Source organism: Schistocerca piceifrons, chromosome X, assembly GCF_021461385.2.
Source record: "Schistocerca piceifrons isolate TAMUIC-IGC-003096 chromosome X, iqSchPice1.1, whole genome shotgun sequence".
NCBI lineage: Eukaryota > Metazoa > Arthropoda > Insecta > Orthoptera > Acrididae > Schistocerca > Schistocerca piceifrons.
The window spans coordinates 315,790,762-315,803,791 of record NC_060149.1 but is presented as its reverse complement, the minus strand read 5'-3'; the positions used below and the strand labels follow the sequence as shown (position 1 = coordinate 315,803,791).

The 13,030-nt window shown below is 42.8% G+C and overlaps 1 protein-coding gene across 1 annotated transcript in view; it reads left to right on the top strand.

The window, feature by feature from the left end:
• LOC124722335 (coiled-coil domain-containing protein 63) overlaps positions 1-13,030 on the top strand; it is a 262,170-nt gene that overhangs the window by 179,179 nt on the left and 69,961 nt on the right. The window lies entirely within an intron of this gene.

Here is a 13,030-nt window from a genome sequence, read left to right as displayed (position 1 = left end):
GATCTGGAGAAATTGCTGGCCAGGGCAGCAGTCGAACATTTTCTGTATCCAGGAAGTCCCGTACAGGACCTGCAACATGCGGTCGTACATTATCCCGCTGAAATGTATGGTTTCGCAGGGATCGAATTAAGGGTGGAGCCACGGGTCGTAACACATCTGAAATGTAACGTCCACTGTTCAAAGTGCCGTCAATGCGAGCAAGAGGTGACCGAGACGCGTAATCAATGGCACCCCATACCATTACACCGGGTGATACGTCAGTATGGCAATGACGAATACACGCTTCCAATGTGCGTTCAACGCGATGTCGCCAAACACGGATGCGACCATCATGATGCTGCAAACAGAACATGGATTCATCAGAAAAAAATGACGTTTTGCCATTCGTTCACCCAGGTTCGTCGTTGAGTACACCATCGCAGGTGCTCCTTTCTGTGATGCAGCGTCAAGGGTAACCGCAGCCATGGTCTCCGAGCTGATAGTCCACGCTGGTGCAAACGTCGTCGAACTGTTCGTAGCCGGCCGCGGTGGCCGTGCGGTTCTAGGCGCTGCAGTCCGGAACCGCGGGACTGCTACGGTCGCAGGTTCGAATCCTGCCTCAGGCATGGATGTGTGTGATGTCCTTAGGTTAGTTAGGTTTAAGTAGTTCTAAGTTCTAGGGGACTGATGACCTAAAATGTTAAGTCCCATAGTGCTCAGAGCCATTTGAACCATTTTTTGAACTGTTCGTGCAGATGGTTGTTGTCTTGCAAGCGTCACCATTTGTTGACTCATGGATTGAGACGTGGCTGCACGATCCGTTACAGCCATGCGGGTAAGATGCCTGTCATCTCGACTGCTAGTGATACGGGGCCGTTGGGATCCAGCACCGATTCCATATTCTGCTAACAGTCATTGGATCTCCACCAACCCGTGCAGCAATGTCGCGATACGATAAACCGCAATCGCGATAGGCTACAATCCGACCTTTATGAAAGTCGGAAACGTGATGGTACGCATTTCTCCTTACACGAGGCATCACAACAACGTTTCACCAGGCAACGCCTGTCAACTGCTGTTTGTGTATGAGAAATCGGTTGGAAACTTTCCTCATGTCAGCACGTTGTAGGTGTCGCCACCGGCGCCAACTTTGTGTGAATGCTCTGAAAAGCTAATCATTTGCATATCACATCCTCTTCTTCCCGTCGGTTAAATTTTGCGTCTATAGCACGTCATCTTCGTGATGTAGCAATTTTAATGGCCAATAGTGTACTTCAGTCACTGAGCTGGCCCAACAGCAGTGGCAGCTTGAGTGGCTAAGTTCCTCCGCAGCCGGCTGGCTGTGGGCTCGGGGGTGAAATCTTCTCTTGGCAAAAGGCAGCACATCATGTTTCGCCCACCAAGTTATCCTGCAACTGGCGAGGCCGTCATTTTTGTCGAAATAAGAGATGCAGACAGGATAACCAGACACACAGACTGAGACTTAGGCTTCTGAAATGGTCCGATTTAAGCTGGCTATAGCGTTGTCGTGGCCGACGATGTGGTCATTTGCGCTCATTATCCGGAGGTATTGTGCAACTTATCCTTAACGTGGTGTCTCAGTTATCGTCAGTTCCCCTTGCCTTCTCACGTTTTTCAACGCTAGGAAGGCTTGGAGTGGCTGAGCTCAGAGATTGCATGTTATGTTCCCTCACTACAAGACTCGCGAAATGACGCATTGGTTACTGATCATACTGCGCCGTTTGCACTCGTTAATTATGGATCAGATTGGTGTGGAAATATATTGCGAGCCGTACCCTGCCTTCTGTAGCTCTGGAATTCTTTGTGTGCCCAGATACAGATTGAGACACACGGTATGAGCCGACTGTGCTAAATAATAACCTTAAAAATTCATATTCACACGCGGGAGTGGGATCTACCATGCAACAGGAATTCGCACAGGTGAGAAAAGTTACTCAGCCAAAACTGGACACATCTTGAACTATGGTGGAGATTTAAATATGTACCATCAGCTAGGGTACTACAGATGTGCTGTCTAAGGATGTAAACACTTCTGTGATGCTCCAATGCATACCACCAATGGAAACTACACAAGCAGTCAAAGAGTCACTCCTAAAACTGCGTGAAGTGGAAGAGGAAATGAAACAGTGACAATCTTGCAGCATGCGAAACTCCCTGAGCAAAATGTATCACTTGAAGAAAAAGTAACCCGTGAACTCATGAACAACAAAAGTGTTGTAATTTTATAGGCAGACTAAGGAAACATCACTGTAGTAATGGACACTACATCGTTCGTAGGTGCAACGTGACGGGTTATTAAATGCTCGCATCCTGACATGCCAGTTTGGTTGTGAATTGTTGCATTGTTCCCTACGAAAACATGTAATAATTGTGTGGGAGACCTACGCTAAAAGTCAGTGGATAATATATAGAATACATTAAAAATAACAATTAAATGAATAGGGAGGCAAAGTTTACCCAACCAGCTATGAACATCAAATAACTCCTTCACCACCACCGCTTGCTTCTTGCTCAACTATCACGCGACTTCTTTGTTAGTCATGTCATCTCTCATGCTGTAGACAACTATTCGAACACATTTACAATATTGCTAACATACTTCATTTTAAACAAGTAAGAAATATCAGTATAATTCACTTGCATCCAGTTTTACAGATTAATTTTATACATAGTGGAAACATTTTTAGATAACTAATTTATGCTACAAATCAGAACGGCAGGAATCTAATCAAGTGCACATCTTTAGTCTTCTTCAACTACTATGAATGGGGGCATTTAAGCAAATAGCAACGACGAAAATCAAGTAGCTGGGCTGAGTCGGAGGTCAATAATCAGTGTTTCGGCTGAAGGATGAGACGGAATCTGAGGTATCTGCAACCCCTAAGGGTGTATCATAACCAGGCTTCACAGTAATGCAGTAGATAGCAGTGAAGTGTTAGATGCAAATTGTACATTCATCGTACAATGTGACTTTATACATGGGATAGGTTACCTTTAAGACTCTAAAGTGAGCAGCGTCTGATGATGTACTTGATTTTAATGGCGGGAACTATGAAAGACTTAAGGTTCTGGAGAAGTTAGAGTAAGATTTGGACAGAATACAGCTAAAGGACTGTGGGAACTGGATGAGCTTCGTGTACATGAAGCAGAGTTAGCTGCTCAGCAACTGACAAGTTCTCTACCTAGTCAGTGATGGATGGAGGGCTAGACACCTAACTATTCTAACAGTGCTGTCTGAACATGATGGGATTTCAAGAGAATTAGCAGATGTCTGTGTCTCGATGGGTCACATCTCTTAGTCATGGAAACAATGTGGATTCAAATACTGTACATCGAAGACTGCAAGATTCGTGAAAATACGGCAGGTAAGCTGCCTACTGACGAAAGAGGATTTGAGGGGTGTGCTCTATATCACTTCTTCAAACTGTTGTGTGTAAACATATTACAGCCTCTCACATACCTCTCATGAAGTGACTGCAGTGAGAATATTAGGAGTCAATATGAAGATTTTTACCAAGAGTCAATCAGCAGCTGAAGTTCAGTCTTCCGTTTTCTTGATAAAAATATTCAGGCTACCGGCTAGTCTGCTCTTGCATGCAACCGTGGGGAAAAGTCCTAGTGGCGGCCTTTGTGGCGCCATCTGGATAGCTGAATAGTGAACTAACTAGTACGCTGATAGAGCGGCAACAGAAGCTGACATGTGTGTTGCATGAGGAGATTCAATATCACGAGTGTTTGCGCTGGAAAATCATTCCCCCTTATCTAAACTGATCAGTTGACAGCTGGGCATCCATGGTGGTACTCTCTCTGGCTCCTGAGCATTTGGTGTGGCAGGCATGTGAATACCAGGAGATTCGTGCTTAACTGCCAATGCGATCGATGTTTGTGGCATAGATGTTTCTCCATGGTGCGGTGTGGTCATGAGCTTGGCAGTGGATGCCGCATGGTGTGGCCCAGCAGACAGCTGATGGCATGTGCTTCGTAATCGCGATCGTAATCGTAACCCTTTTTTGCCAGATATGTTCAGTGGAAACGTCGTGGTGGAGGAGGATGCTTCTGTTATCAAAAATCATTGCACAGAAGACCTTGGACATATTTAGCGCTATGATCTGCTAATGGTGGAAATTTAATTACTTGATTTGCATAACGTTTGTTTGGGATACTCAAACGCAGAAAATACGTTTTATGATGAAGAAGAGTCATTGTAAGTTGGTAGGAGTGTTTTAAGTGATCTGCACTAGTGTCAAAGAGTAAAGCAACAAACAGACATTTTGGGAGGTTGCGTTTGTTTTGGCACAAAACAGTGTAATAAAGTGATAGTATAGAAGAAATAGTATATAGAATACAGAACATAAACAACTGCAACATGCATAATGGTAGACAAAAATGTTCTTCGTTTCTTCCGACTTGACAGGTTTACACACACATTCCGACAACTGGTTAATGCGGTCAGTATGGGGTGTGAGCACCTCTGGCAGCAATACAGGCCTGACAAATACAGGCCTGACAAAACGATGGGGCATGCTGTGAATGATGTCATCGGACTCATGATAAGGCAATAACGACCATCCTCCCTGCAGCACTGCTTGCAAATCTTGGAGAACGGTTGGTGGATGCTGATGTGTTCCAACCTGTGTCCCAAGTGCATCCCAGATGTGCTCTATGGGATACACATCGAGAGAGCGAGCAGGCCACGGCATGCGTGCAATATGCATGCAGGATGGGGAAATAGTGGTTTGTTGCTTTAATTTTGGACACCAGTGTATTTGACTCCTGTAAATTGGTAAACAATTAATTTGATAGGGTTGTGCAAGTGGACCATTTCCCTTTATTTTTGATATCGAGATTGCGTCAGCTTGCCCTTTATCCCAACATTAGGCAAGAGGAACACAGTGTTGTGAGGAGAAATGAAAACTTATATCTGTGTGTTTGGAGACCATGGTTCACATACAAACAGGAAGTAGCCACTTGAGAGAGACAGAGACAGGAAGCGACTCTGGAATTTCCTGATCGACAGAATGCCACCACCTGATGCTTTGTTCGGGGCCATGAGATCGAAAGTCCTGTTCGTGGTTGATGGTAATTAGTGTCTTGATGTGTAATTAGGACACAAGGCGGTTTTTGACCTCTATGGCGGTGCCTGGATGACAGACACATGTGTGGAGGACCCCAAATAGTGGCTACTACACCCGACTTCATTCCATTCCTCAGTGCTTACAGTTATTAGTCACGGGAAGTGGGGGTGAGGGGAGGTGTGCAGACATGCGCTCTACACATGAGGGAGAGCCCTGTCTCCGGCAAAGTGATTAAATAAAGAATATTTATCAATATATTATCGAGATTGATTTGAATTTCATGTCGTGAGAGCCTTTCTCTTCAGAAAAAACGGAGTCTTTTTCCCACAATTTTTTTCTGTTAGGGATGTGGAGGAAGAGACCGAGGCGTGAGGGAGCGTGACCTACTTTGGCGGTTGCATTGTTCACTAGCTCAGCCAATCCCTGCACATAAAGGTGAGCACCACACAAAAATTTTCCACCAAGACAACACCTTCAGTCTGCGGCAGTATCATTACATAATTAAGACTTGCAGTTGCTGTATGTAAGCCCATCTCGACAAATAAAAGATCCAACCCTGAAAACTGAATTTTGCAATGGAACAGAACATCCTTTGCTCTGTAACTGACGTCGACCTCAACTTCGTATCATGAGATCCTTCCTCTCCACATCTACATCTACATCATACTCCGCAAGCCACCAAATGATGTGAGCGGAGGGTACTTTCGGTACAACTACATGATCTCTCCAACCCTCTTCCACTTGCCAATAGTGCGTGGGAAGAATGATTGTTGGTAAGGATCTGTATTTGGCTCTAATTTCTCGCATTTTCTCCTCGTGGTCAATATGCGAGGTGTATGTGGGTGGAAGTAATATGTTGTCAGACTCCTGAAAAGCGCTATCCCCAAATTTCAATAGGAAATCTCTCTGTGGTGCACAACGTCTCTCTTGTAACGCCTGCCAGTGGAGTTTGTTTAGCATATCCGTAACGCTCTCTCGCCAGCTAAAGGATTCCACGCAGATAGAGACTTTTTCCTACTACTTTCCATATCGGGTGGGAAGAGGGATTGGGGCAGGGAAGGGGAAGGTGGGGGGATTTCCCAGAGGGGGAGGAGTTAATTATTTGGTAGGTTCAATTAATTAATCAATCAATTTGATACCAAAAGTGTGCTTGTATCAGTGAGAGTGATGGGGGAGATATTGGGGATTTCCAAGGGGGTTTGGGAGGGGGATGGGGATGGGGATGGGGTTGGGGTTGGGGGTTTCTCAGAAGGATGGATTATCCCGAGGGTGTAGTAAATCAACCCCCAGGGGAACATAAGTCAATCAGCATAACAGTAGGTTAAGGAAGGGAGTCATTGTCCATAAATGTATGCAACCCTTACAAACAAATTGTCCTCATTCTCTGTTTGCCCTGCTATTCATGGCATGTTACTTGTTTTGGACTGGACAACTGAGTTGGCACGGTATGTTATAATATTGTATACATATGGTGAATCACTTGAAACTTCCATCTCAGATATTGCAGAAATGAAAAGTGTGTGCAGTTTTCACAGAATGGATTTGTAGTCAGGGGCTCAGAAGCAAATCTCCAGATTTTAATAATATTTAGAGGTGTATTTTTGTGCATACATACACTTCTTTAAACAGAACATTGTCTATTGACGTCGACAAACTAACAGTAGGGAAAATTAAAATGTCTGTGGTGTTTGTTGCAGAATTCTAGTTCAAGTCGTTTACGGGATATCGTATTTTGAATAGTGCCCATGTCGACATCTGTAGTAGGACACACTAAAGAACAATGAAATTGCATACTCAAGTTATGTGCATTATGACCAGTAACGAGAAAAGTGGCCATTACAAGTTTTGTTCAAAATGACCACCAGCAGCAACAATACACGCTTCCAGTCTGGTATGAGATGCCTGCTGCACACATACTAGCATTTCAGCGGAGATGTCTTAGCAGACCGCAGTAATATGTCATTGCATATCATCTGGTGTAGCTGGTATGTCCTTATAGTCAGCACCTTGAGCTTTCCCCACAGGAAAAATGTACAATCGTCAAATCCATGGAACAGGTTGGTCAAGGTACAGCTCCTCTGTGTTCAATCCAAGGATTTTGAAGCAATTCGTGAAGACGCACTGTAGTACTTCGTGCACTATGGCTGGAAAGCCATCATGTTGGTAACACAGATTCTTCCCACGTCTTCCAGCGTCTGTGGAAGATAATCCGTTAGGGGGCTGCAAAACTTGTGCCCGTTCAGTGTTCCATCTATGAAAAATGGGCCTGTGAGCTAATAGTTCACTATTCCACGCTTACACTCCACGGACACAGACGTTCCACCTGGCGAAGCCAACGGGGATTTTCAATAGTCCAGTACTGCATGTTTCAGCGGTTTACCTAACCTGATGGGTAAATGTGGCTTCGTCACTAAACAAGATACATGATACAGCTGGAGTATCCCGTCTTAATGCCCATGTACAGAATTTAACACAATTCTCATAACCGTGCCATGCAGCCACTTGATGGTGGTGATATGATAGGGATGGAATCTATGTCGAAGGAGAATGCATAAGACACTTGCCTGAATCATGCCACTTCCTCGTGGGACTGCGCAGAGGCTAACGTGCGGATCAACAGCAACAGCAACAAGAACATTAATTTCCCCCTATTCTGTCGTCACTTGTTTCCGTCTGTTACGTTGTCTAGATGTTACACTATCACTTTCACGTAACTACATGAAGAGATTGATAAATAAATGCCGAGATGGTTGACGTCAATTGAGATATCTTGCCGCATACATTGTGCAAGATCTAACTGCATTCTTCCTACATCCTCCACATGCCATTAGTATATCGGCTTTCTCTGCATTGCTAAACCCCATCGTCCACTCATGACCTACTGCTTGCATTATTGCACAATGACTAGCAAGTCACAATGCACTCAGGGGACACACACACACTGTAAGCAAACATAACATCATACCCTGCAACAATTCAGTTTGAGTCCGCAGCTCGTGGTCGTGCGGTAGCGTTCTCGATTCCCACGCCCGGGTTCCCGGGTACGATTCGCGGCGGGGTCAGGGATTTTCTTTGCCTCGTGATGACTGGGTGTTGTGTGACGTCCTTAGATTAGTTAAGTTTAAGTAGTTCTAAGTTCTAGGGGACTGATGACCATAGATGTTAAGTCCCATAGTACTCAGAGCCATTTGAACCATATTCAGTTTGAATAGCAAAAACAAGTGTCGGTGTGGAAACTTTTCAAAATGCGATATCTCGTAAACGATTCGCACTAGAATCCTGCAACAAACGCCACTGTCATTCTAATTTACCTTGCTTTTGGGTTGTTAATGTCAATATGCATTGTTCCATTCAAAAAGCGTATGTTCACACAGAAAAGTATATTTTGTATGCATTCTTACAACCTATTGACTGGCCAAGAATACGAGCCACTGACTACCAATCCATTCTGTGAAAACCGCACTTTCCATATTTTCGGTGCAAATTTTTGATGATTCACTCTGTATATTGGTGTGGACGGTTGTAAGACAATCTATCAAGCCAATAGAAAATAAATGTTGTCCAGTTTCTGTGTGATCACACACACTTTGACTTTGCTTGGAAACCCCTAAAGAGAACGTCCACCTGTATATGACTGACACTCTATTTAGCTCCTCAGCACCAGAACTATCACATATATGGAACACAGTCATGATGTGGTTCAAGATACAATCACTGTCATCACCGGTCCACATCAGAAACAGCAATGCACTCTGTATTCGACGAATCATGTGATTCTCCGATTGTGCATTACGAGTCCGGCAGGAACACAATTTGCAGATATGTTTTTTGTCAGGAAGACTTCCATTTACTAGCGAATAGGAAATCTGTGGGAACTCTACAGACAATTGTACCGTTCAATCTTAAATTATACTTCATCTTCTAGTCATAGCGTAATCGAATACGTCTGTAAACAGAGAAAAATGTACACTGCGACATTCATCCACACCTTTTATCACCCTTCTTTACCGCCTTGCCCCCTGTCTTTCATTTTGCCCATCTCCATACCACTGAAGCACTCATAAGCGATTGCTTACATGCTTCGCAAATACGATGACGCATTTGAGCTTGTCTCATATACTGTACATCCAGAAGCTAGCCTATATGATTGAGAGCACTTCGTATGCACTGGGCATATTCATATATTGCTATGAAATATCGGTGTTCCTATCATTCCCAACAGTGACGCATCTTCCATGCTGGTAGATCGTACTAGTCGGCGCATTTGTACAAACCAGTGATTATAAAACCATGCGGTCGGAGTAGCCGAGCGGTTCTAGGCGCTACAGTCTGGAACCGCGAGACCGCTACGGTCGCAGGTTCGAATCCTGCTTCGGGTATGGATGTGTGTGGTGTCCTTAGGTTAGTTAGGTTTGAGTAGTCCTAAATTCCAGAAGACTGATGAACTCAGAAGATAAGTCCCATAGTGCTCAGAGCCATTTGAACAAAACCATGTAATATAACCGGGAAACTGATTTTCCTTTCTCGATAGCCATTGTAGAAAGTTTTTCAGGCACCAAGCTGGGTCGTGTATTTAAATATTTCTAATATTTTGATAACCTCTGTCATTGACTTCGTTGCTGCCTCGAGATATTCACTGAGGTGACAAAAATCATGAGATAACGATATGCTCATATACAGATGGCAGTAGTATCGCGTACACAATTAATAAACAGGCAGTACAATGGCGGAACTGTCATTTGGATTCAAGTGGTTCGTGTGAAAAGGTTTCCAGCGTGATTATGGCCGTACGACGGGATTTACGGACTGTGAATGCGAAATGGTATTTGTAGCTAGATGCACGGGAAATTCCATTTCGGAAATCGGTAGGGAAATCTATATTACTATATCCTTAGTGTCAAGAGGTGCTGAGAATACTAAATCTCAGGTATTACTTCTTACCAAGAATAACGCAGCTTACAATAGCCTTCCTTAACGACCGAGAGCAACGACAATTTCATAGAGTTGTCACTTTTAACAGCCAAGCAACATCGAGTGCAATAACCGCAGAAATCAATGTGGCACGTACGACGAGTGTATGCTTTAGGACAGTGCGGCGTAATTAGGTATTAATAGGTTACGGCAGCAGACGACCGACGCGAGTGCCTTTGGTCACAGCACTACACCACCTGCAGCGCCTCTCCCGGGCTCGTGACCATGTCGATTGGACCCTAGACGAGTGGAAAACCGTAGCCTGGTCAGATGAGTCCCGATTTCAGATGGTGGGGTTTGAGTGTGGCACAGACACCACGAAGCCATTGGCCCAGATAATCAACGTGACATTGTCTAAGGAACCGATAATTGACTGGAAATGGCTATGTTCGGCTACTTGGAGAGAATTTACAATTATTCTCTTTACTAGGGCTGAATTACGCCCTCTTCACAGTATATAAAACCTTCGCGAATCTCAGAGGGCTGCCGAAGCTTCAGAAAGCAAATCCGCTCTTTTGTGGCCAGTCATTTCTTTCTTCCTAGTGCTGTCTGTTTCCCGTCGCACCGAATCATGTTCACTTTCAGGCTGGGACGGGTACCCGAATGAGCCGTGGGCCTCGATGGCGCATCGCGGCTCGCGCACTGGTCCGGTACGGTTGAGTAATCTAAGCTTGATTTCAAAAATTATTACCCGAAATTAAATTTCAAACAGAGTTACTGTTTCATGAAAGCCAATCCAAGATGGCGAACAGGGCCAAAAAGATCTGCAAAGTTGTAAACAAAATAAATAAAAAGAACTGTTGTTCTTAAGTAAAGAACTATAACTTCAGACGAAAAATGTTAAGTACCAAAGTTGTAGGGCTTCAAAAGATCTATAGATTGTTTTTTGAAAGTATCGGTTGCTTTCTTATGTTTCGAGATGTATCGAAAAACCGCAAAAAATTTCGTTAACATTCACATTCCCATACACGCTATTTACTGTAACTACAGCCTGCGGTAAGTCAAAAAAGTACCTCTTAGAAACATTAAAAAACATTAATTACTTTTCGAGGTATGTCGAATTTTTTGAAAAAAGGTGCTCTCTATAACTGGCTAGATGTACTGAACGGAAGGCTCTAAAGTAACGGTTTTAGGCTTAGTTACTTCGCTACGGTCGCAGGTTCGAATCCTGCTTCGGGTATGGATGTGTGTGGTGTCCTTAGGTTAGTTAGGTTTGAGTAGTCCATGTTATTAGCTAATTTTTACGATTTTATTAATTATAAGGATAAAAAAGACTTCGAAAACCTTGCACATTCCTTAATAATTATCTCAATGTTTATTTTATCAAAATAACTTTTAAAGAAAGAAATTGCTGACATTATTTCAGGAATTAAAAAAAATATTCTACGGCCTTCTGGAGACGAGATAACTAATTAAGAAAATTTAGTAGACCCAATTAACAATTTACAGTGATGCGCTTGGTGGAGAATAATACTGAATACATATATTTTCAAGAAAAACTATTAGGATCGGTTTAACTGATTTTTAGTATTACTAACAGAGTGAAAAGTGAATCACGCAAGCGCAGAGTGCGTCAGTTGCAGCGGGCGGTGAAGTGATGGGAACAGGGCCGCTATTGCTCTGAAAACACTATAAACGGCCCACGCCTGCACGATATTTGATGGAGCAGCTCCACGAACCCGTACAAACATCCTTTTGCACTTACTCTGGCGTAGCTTGACTAGATAAATACGAATATTTTATTTGCTACGTGAAAAAGTCGTGCAAATATAGTTCGTTTACAAAAATTCAGTACAGAAATAGTCTGCGAACTTACTGTTGCACAGACTTTCCGTAATAGATTATCTGTTTGAGTACAGATTTGCAGTGAAGTAAAATAATGAAAAATATGTGTAGAGAATCTTTGTGCAGTAATTATTCGTGTAGAATTTATTAGTGGAGAAACCTATGCCTCTGTAGACTATCATTTTTAGGCTATCTCCGAATCCTAGACCCCTATATTTCAAAAAATTTATACTCACCAACATTTATAAAGGTATCTTGTCGTTTGTAGTGCATGTACTTTTCATTCTCTATATCGAAAATTATTCACAAAACAAATTCAGTTCTGGACTGTAGTTCGCTTGTAGACAGGGTTTAGGTATTGTGTGCTATGCGAAGGGTCTGTCTGGAAGTTTTCTGGTTCTCAGGAAAACAACGGAGCGTGCCGAGACATCGAAGATTATGCAGGTGCCGTTCTGAATGAGTTTTAAAGAGCGAACGCGCGCTAGTTGCTTCCACTCCGCCGATCGTTCCAGCTGACGCTCTTCAAACTTGCACACTTCACTTCATTATTCAATTACTAATACTAGAAATCAGTGAATCATATCCTAGCATTTTTTCTTGAAAATATAAGAATTCAGTATTATACTCCATCAAGGACGTCGCTATAAAACGGTAATTGCGGCTACTAGATTTTCTTTAAGTTATCTAGGCTTCAGAAGGTCATAGAAATTTTTCTTTAATTCTTGAAAAAATGTCACAAATTTCTTTCTTTAAAATCTATTTTCATAAAACAAAAATTAAATTTGTTAGTAAGAAAGCACGCCCAGTAGACGTGCAAGGTTTTCATGTCATTTTTTGATCCATTCAGTTAATAAAACGGTAAAAATTATTTACTGCGTAGTAACACAACTCTTTGCGAATGAACTAAGCCTAAAATCGTTACTGTTGGACCATCCTCTGAGATCATCTAGCCAATTATTGGCAATGCCTTTTTTTAAAAAATCGATATATCTCGAAATACAAGTAATACTTTTTAAAATTTTTCAAGTAGGTACTTGTTTTACTTACCTTGGGCTATACTTACAGTAAATAGCAAGTATGGAAACGTGAATGTTAGGAGATTTGTAACATGAGTGTTAACGAGATATCTATCGTGGATGTAAATGTCATACTTAAAGGTTTATTCGACGTATCTCGAAACGCAAAAAATAAATCTATAC